Source organism: Scylla paramamosain, chromosome 35 (genome assembly GCF_035594125.1).
Source record: "Scylla paramamosain isolate STU-SP2022 chromosome 35, ASM3559412v1, whole genome shotgun sequence".
NCBI lineage: Eukaryota > Metazoa > Arthropoda > Malacostraca > Decapoda > Portunidae > Scylla > Scylla paramamosain.
The window spans coordinates 16,269,628-16,276,663 of record NC_087185.1 but is presented as its reverse complement, the minus strand read 5'-3'; the positions used below and the strand labels follow the sequence as shown (position 1 = coordinate 16,276,663).

The window sequence follows — 7,036 nt, the reverse complement described above, 5'->3', positions numbered from 1 at the left end:
ACGTATAGTTGTACAGTCAAGCTCAGAGGTCGATTAACTGAATACACTCACCTCTACTGTCGCTGTCGAGTTTGCTTTCAGTCTTAAGTCCTCTGGTCAAAATCTTATAAAACTTGACAACATATTACAAGCAGATCAGAGAACTTAAAAAAAAAACAAGAAAAAAACATGAAAATAACACCTAACACAGTGGAAATAAGTGTGGCAGGTTACTAAACTTATGACGCTGACTGTACACGTATATTTCCATCAATTCATCCAGTTTCTAGTCCCTTATGTTCATGGCATTCTTGGTTACTGGTTCACACTTCCTTGCTTTTGTTTGGTGCAGAGGATTACGGAGTCAATCTTGGTTCTCGGTTCCACAGGTGACTTTGCACAGGTCAAGCTTGCGTGCCGAGGACAGGTGTGGCGCGACCTTGTGGCTGCGCGGGTTACCTTTACCTGTACATAATTATAAATACGTGCGAAGGTGTGCTTGTCCCCTCACTCCTACCTGAGGACTGAGAGAGAGAGAGAGAGAGAGAGAGAGAGAGAGAGAGAGAGAGAGAGAGAGAGAGAGAGACTGTAATACTGTAATAAACAAGGAATGTATACATGTTTGTGTGTTTGTAAGAGATAACGCTGTATGTCAACAAACATGTATATAATGTATACATATTTAATAGATGATTATATACACATACATACATACATACATACAATACATACATACATATAGACAGACAGACATATTACACTCACATATACATAGAAAAGAACTGAAGCACACACACACACACACACACACACACACACACACACACACACACACACACGTTACTATAGACCGTGATAGCAGTAACTAGGGTCTTCCTCCATCAGTGTTTACACAGTTGTAATGTTGGCGAAATTAAAAATAAAAAGAGAACATATCCAAGTTCACATGTCTCTTATTCCTGCCTCGATCATCACGGGCAATTGGTGGTGGTGGTGGTGGTGGTGGTGGTGGTGATGATTATGATGGTCGTGGTCCCCTCCTTGTCCTCGTCCCCCTCTTTATAGTGTTTGCTTGTGGTGTAGTAGTAGTAGTAGTAGTAGTAGTAGTGGTGGTGGTGGTGGTGGTGGTGGTAGTGTTAGTAGTGGTGGTGGTGGTGGTGGTCTTATTTTCTACCTGTCATAATCTTCTCTTGCATATATTTTGTTCAATACTTTTTTCTCACTTAGTCATCATCACCATCATCATTGTCATCATCATCATCATCATCATCATCATCATCGTCATTATCATCATCATCATCATCATCATTATCATCATCACTAAAGCAGTCAGATGCTATTTATTGGTTATTTTCCTTATATTTTATTTTTAGTGAGGTCAGTTTAGTCTAGATTAACTGTTTAGGTTAGGTAAGGTTAGGCTAGGTTATGTTATATGAGGTTAAGTTAATTTAGATTACGTTGGGCAAGGTTAGGTTAGTTTAGGATAGGTGAAGTTAGGTTAGGACAAGTAATGTTAGGTTAGGGTAAGTTACGTTGGGTTAGGTTAGGTGAGGAGAGGTTAGGTAAGGCTAGGTTAGATTAGGTAAGGCTAGGTTAGGTTAGGTAAGGAGAGGTTAGGTAAGGCTAGGTTAGGTTAGGTAAGGAGAGGTTGGGTAAGGCTAGGTTAGGTTAGGTTAGGTTAGGTTAGGTGAGGCTAAGTTAGGTGAGGTAAGGCTAGGCTAAGTTAAGATAGGTTAGGTAAGGAGAGGTTAGGTAAGGTTAGGTTAAGTTAGGATAGGTTAGGTTAGGTTAGGTTAGGTTAGTTAGGTTAGGTAAGACTAGGTTAGGATAGGTTAGGTTAGGTTAGGTTAGGTTAGGTTAGGTTAGGTTAGGTTACATCCTCTCTTTGTTATACGGGTTTAGTTATGAAGAGGAAAGCACACTTGGACTCTTGCATGCCGCTTTTAAATTGGCGTTGATTGTAAGTTATTACAGCCAATCAGATGCTCTCTCCTCTCTCTCTCTCTCTCTCTCTCTCTCTCTCTCTCTCTCTCTCTCTCTCTCTCTCTCTCTCTCTCTCTCTCTCTCTCTCCCCTTAAAATAAGTTCTCAAAGATTTTCCCTGAATGCAATTATTACTGTGGAATTTTGGAAGTTCGGAGAGAGAGAGAGAGAGAGAGAGAGAGAGAGAGAGAGAGAGAGAGAGAGAGAGAGAGAGAGAGAGAGAGAGAGAGAGAGAGAGAGAGAGGGTCAATAGTCATAAGACATAGATTACTTCATTATTACCCTTCCAAGCAGTAAAGCAGAAATCATTATCTTAAATTCTCGTTTTACTACCTAATCTTAAAATTGAGTAAGAAGTAAGACAGTTATGAAAAAAAAAAAAAAATATTACCTTCATTCTCAACCGTTTACGCGTCTTATCTCGACAACATTTACCAGGCTGTAGTGAAAGTTGATGGCTTTTCTATGGTGTTTTCATGATTCTGAAGATCTTAACTGGGATTCTACACCATGAATGAAAATATTAACTGGAAAACTATTGTAAGTAAACGAAAGGTTTAAGGGGGCGCTCAACCCAGATGGGTAAAAAAAATGCCTGATTGTTATTCATTTTTTTGTGTTCTGTTTGTGATAGTGCGTAATATTGCAGTTCTTGTTACCACTTTGCTGTCATGTCGCCAATACCGTGGTGGGAAATGAACCACAATTATAAGGAAGGCAGTCTGACTTTGTGTGTATCCTGGGCGGGGCATCATTTCTTTCTTTTTTTGTTTGATTGAATTAATAGTAGTTACTCAATTATATTTTATTATGTACTGAATTTCTTGCTACAAATTAAAATCATACAAAACTACGATTATTTTATTCGCATCCATGTGCCCACCGACTCACACTCACCCACCAACCTAACTCATTAGCCCATCCATCTGGCCACCCACTCAACCACGTCCATCCATCCACCCACCGCAAGCTATCTTTTTTTTTTTTTTTTTTATGTAGGAGGGACACTGGCCAAGGGGAACAAAAATCCAATAAAAAAAAAAAGTCCACTGAGATGCTCACCCGCCCATCCATCCACCAATCTCCTACCCAGTAACCAACCAGTCTACACTCACTCATCCTTCATCCCCTCCACACGTTTGGATAACAAATGACCTTCCACAGCCCAAATAACTCAAGGATAGTTAGAACACTTAGTCAAATAATTGCGAATTACGTAATGACCTAGGACATTCTTTTACATGGACAAACTACATGATAATATTCCAAAGTAATCTGGAAAGTTTCAAGTCTTAGTTTCCAGTATTTTTTTTATTTATTTATTTTTTTTTACTTTTTATTGGGATTTTCGATCAGCTAGGTGAGCGTTCCCTTTAAGAACATGAGCCAATAAAAGAAAAGATAGAGACTTTGGCAAGAAATCTACACCATAAATGAAAAAGTAATGAGGAAACGATACATCACTGTTACCTTTAAAAATTGTGGGTTTTGAGTCCAGTAGCATATGATGAGGGGCAAGACAGACAAACAGTTTAAGAAGAATTTTACACCAGAGATAAAAGAAAATAATCATGAGAAATCAATTAATCATGAGTGACGTCTTTGAAAATCGTCGTTTATGAAAGACTAGAGGTTAAGAATAAGAGTAATGAAGGATTAAACACACACAAACACACACACACACACACACACACACACACACACACACACACACACACGGTCACCATGGCAACTTTATCTCCCTGACATCGAATAAGGATCACATTCCACCCTTCCTTTCTAATCCACATATCACTTTCATGCATCCTCGCACACACGCACATTAAATTTCAATCAGGCCAGTATATTTACAAAAATACTAATAATACATACTCATTATCCAGAGACCTGAATCATACATACACGTATACTTTAGTTACGATCTTACCTGTGTATCATAGCAGGTAAAGGTATGGCTTAATTGATCTTCCCTCACTTACTGTTACCAATAAACCTTTAAGAGTGATGTACTCGTATGTGTGATGTGTTTATTCTCTCATTAGAACACTGCATTGTATCAGGACATCAACCGAGGTGAGGCAAGTGGGAGGGACAGAGAGGAGAGGGAAGAGGAAGTATACATGTAGACAGGACATTTAATCTTTCACTATTCCCCAGCCAAATTTCACGATATGGTGCTCTCTCTCTCTCTCTCTCTCTCTCTCTCTCTCTCTCTCTCTCTCTCTCTCTCTCTCTCTCTCTCTCTCTCTCTCTCTCTCTTGTTTGCATACATTCTTTTTTTCCAATTTCCGTATTTTTCAGACTCCAATTTATGAGTTTCCGTGAATGCTTCATACGGGTGGAAAGTAGTATTTTATTTATATGTCGTTGTGGGCCTCCCTCCCTCTCCCCGTATCTCTCTGGTAGATTAGAGAAGGAGAGAGGAGAGAGAGAGAGAGAGAGAGAGAGAGAGAGAGAGAGAGAGAGAGAGAGAGAGAGAGAGAGAGAGAGAGAGAGAGAGAGAGAGATTAATTTCGTCCATCAGAGAGTAGAATTAAGGCAGGGGGTGATGAAGCCTGTGACGTCATTACTCACGTGACCGTCAACGTGGCTTTGATGCAGGTTTACTCGTAATATGAACAGCTTCTCGTTTTCCTTAATGCATGGGATTAAAAAGAAAACGGTCCTCGGCGCATACCTCCACCACCACCACTACTATCACTTCCTCTTGTTACTAGTCTCCCCTGCCGGTTCACTCCACAACGTCTTTGTTTGCTAGATGGACTGCTGGTGAGTGGATCAGTGGTTAGAGGATTGCACTCATAGCTACGTGTCCCCAGGTTCGATCCTTTGAAATGTTAAGCCATACTTCACTTGATTCCTCAATGATTTGTCACGGGTTTCCAAGCACAGACTCAACAAAGTAATTAATGCCTGTGATGTCAGTTATTATGTTTATTTTTTACTCTTGTTAGTGTAATTGCTTCTGCTGTAATTGCTTCTGCTGCTGCTGCTACTGATACTGCTGCTGCTGCTGCTGCTGCTGCTACTGACACTACTACTACTACTGCTACTGCTACTGTTACTACTACTACTATTACTACTGCTGCTGCTGTTGCTCCTGCTGCTACAACAACAAGAACAACAACAACAACAACAACAGCAACTACTACTACTACTACTACTACTACTACTACTACTACTACTAGTAGTAGTAGTAGTAGTAGTTGTACCACTACTACTTACTACTACTACTGCTATTACATCCACCACCCACCACTACTACTACTACCAATAATGTTATCTCTGCAATTGATTAATGTTATAACCACGGTTATCAATATCACCACCACCATCACCACCATCACTATCACCACCAGCACCACCATCACCACCAACATCACCACCACCACCACCACCACACGTGCCGTCCCCAGCACATTGAAATCGTTGAATTCAGGTGAGGATTTAAGGTATTTAGTGGGATTACTTGTAGAGAAAAGGATTCATCCAATACTATACTGTATGTGCAACTCTCTCTCTCTCTCTCTCTCTCTCTCTCTCTCTCTCTCTCTCTCTCTCTCTCTCTCTGCAAACACTGACGAGAGAGAGAGAGAGAGAGAGAGAGAGAGAGAGAGAGAGAGAGAGAGAGAGAGTAGTAATTGAATTTAGGAAGAAATAACTGAAAACAATAACCCAAGAGAGAGAGAGAGAGAGAGAGAGAGAGAGAGAGAGAGAGAGAGAGAGAGAGAGAGAGAGAGAGCTCGCAAGGAACACGCTTTGAACAAATTGCGACTATTAATGTTTTGTTTATCCTAATCTAAACAGAGGAAGCTAATAGAGTTCCTGTAAGTTATGTTCTACTTTGTAAACAGTCTTGGTTTACTAATAATAATCTTTCAAGGACGAAAATTCCTAGGTTAGGCTAGCCATGCGTCAAGTGCTGTAGCCTAGCGACGCCACAGACGAAGTGGTGACTGAACCGTATCCTCAAATATTTCAGGAACTTATCTTAATTTGTTATTAGGGATTTCAAGTTTAACAGTGATTCTGCATCGAGAATATGGAAAAAAATCCTCAAAAACCCAACTGATCATCTCCGTGGCCTTGGAAATTAGGCCTTATGAAAATACCAAGCCTTTCGAAATATGTTTGTTAGTGATCTTTCGTCGTTACTAAGACGAGTTTAATCCCCTTAAACCTCCATTCTTCTCTACTTTGCTCTCTTAATTACGGGATCTGTCATGTTTCAAATATACGATTTAGGACAATAATAATCACAAAATTCAATCCTATCGGAAAATAAATAATAATGTTATAGTTAACGCACATCCGGCGTTTGTTTTGATATTGAACTTGCCTATAGCATGAAATACCTAATTAAATTTAATTTGCATAACCAATAATTACCCGAATAATGCATAAGATTTAAAGAAATGGATAATGGAAATATAATCGTAAATAAAATCGCTAATCGTGTATTAATTGGCGAACTTACACCAAATTCAAAACAATGACACTGAAAAACCACGACAGGGTTGAATTAATGACAGCAGTGTGACAAAGCTGGCTAAGCTTCCCAACTCACACAACCACATGCAGTCTGCTCGCTTCAGGCCTTGATGAACACACCATAGTTGCTATTATGGAAAAATACGGAGAACACGATCTCTCTCTCTCTCTCTCTCTCTCTCTCTCTCTCTCTCTGTGTGTGTGTGTGTGTGTGACGCGCGTGTGTGTGTGTGTGTGTGTGTGTGTGTGTGTGCGTGTGTATTGGTAAAGGAAAACTTTTGCCGTTAGTAGAGAGGGAAAAAAGGAAAATCATCTAATGACTGCAGGAATGACATGCCTTGATTGGTTATATTAAGTATTTTGATCAGATGGTATTTGTTATGATGGTAATTAATTAATATCAGAGAAGGTTCACGCTTATTTTGGGAAGGGAAAGTCAATTTGGCGCCAAAATAAAATTCGCGCGGCTGAGTCGTGGCGTTTGGCACATCTCAATACTCTAACTACCATAACTGTCTTCATATACACTCCTAATCTAAACTAAAAGATCTATGGCATAAATACGGCACAAATTCCATTAT

The 7,036-nt window shown here is 39.8% G+C and overlaps 1 protein-coding gene across 1 annotated transcript in view; it reads left to right on the top strand.

Annotated features, from left to right (window-relative positions):
- The window catches only part of LOC135090697 (uncharacterized), a 26,905-nt gene extending 25,981 nt beyond the window's left edge, over positions 1-924 (top strand). The window contains exon 7 of the mRNA XM_063987699.1: positions 1-924. This exon is cut by the window's left edge and continues 3,921 nt beyond it. The gene's annotated coding sequence lies outside the window, so the exon portion shown is untranslated.
- The last annotated feature ends 6,112 nt before the right edge of the window (positions 925-7,036 follow it).